This window comes from Triticum dicoccoides, chromosome 7A (assembly GCF_002162155.2).
Source record: "Triticum dicoccoides isolate Atlit2015 ecotype Zavitan chromosome 7A, WEW_v2.0, whole genome shotgun sequence".
NCBI lineage: Eukaryota > Viridiplantae > Streptophyta > Magnoliopsida > Poales > Poaceae > Triticum > Triticum dicoccoides.
Window position 1 is genome coordinate 736626268 of NC_041392.1, and position 1125 is coordinate 736627392.

Here is a 1125-nt window from a genome sequence, read left to right on the forward strand (position 1 = left end):
TAGTATGCCTCTACTTGACTAGCTCGTTGATCAAAGATGGTTATGTTTCCTAGCCATTGACATGAGTTGTCGTTTGATTAACGGGATCACATCATTAGGAGAATGATGTGATTGACTTGACCCATTCCGTTCGCTTAGCACTCGATCGTTTAGTATGTTGCTATTGCTTTCTTCATGACTTATACATGTTCCTATGCCTATGAGATTATGCAACTCCCGTTTACCGGAGGAACACTTTGTGTGCTACCAAACGTCACAACGTAACTGGGTGATTATAAAGGTGCTCTACAGGTGTCTCCGAAGGTACATGTTGGGTTGGCGTATTTCGAGATTAGGATTTGTCACTCCGATTGTCGGAGAGGTATCTCTGGGCCCACTCAGTAATGCACATCACTTAAGCCTTGCAAGCATTGCAACTAATGAGTTAGTTGCGGGATGATGTATTACAGAATGAGTAAAGAGACTTGCCGGTAACGAGATTGAACTAGGCATTGAGATACCGACGATCGAATCTCGGGCAAGTAACATACCGATGACAAAGGGAACAACGTATGTTGTTATGCGGTCTGACCAATAAAGATCTTCGTAGAATATGTGGGAGCCAATATGAGCATCCAGGTTCCGCTATTGGTTATTGACCGAAGACGTGTCTCGGTCATGTCTACATAGTTCTTGAACCCGTAGGGTCCGCACGCTTAAAGTTTCGATGACGGTTATATTATGAGTTTATGAGTTTTGATGTACCGAAGGTTGTTCGGAGTCTCGGATGTGATCACGGACATGACGAGGAGTCTCGAAATGGTCGAGACATGAAGATTGATATATTGGAAGCCTATATTTGGATATCGGAAGTGTTTCGGGTGAAATCGGGATTTTACCGGAGTACCGAGGGGTTACCGGAACCCCCCGGGGGCTTAATAGGCCATAGTGGGCCTTAGTGGAGAAGAGGAGAGGCGGCCAGGGCAGGGCCACGCGCCCCACCCCCTCTAGTCCGAATAGGACAAGGAGAAGGGGGCGGCGCTCCCCCCCCCCTTTCCTTCCTCTCTCCCTCCTATTTCCCCCCTTCTCCTAATCCAACAAGGAAAGGGAGGGGTCCTACTCCCGGTGGGAGTAGGAATCCTCTTG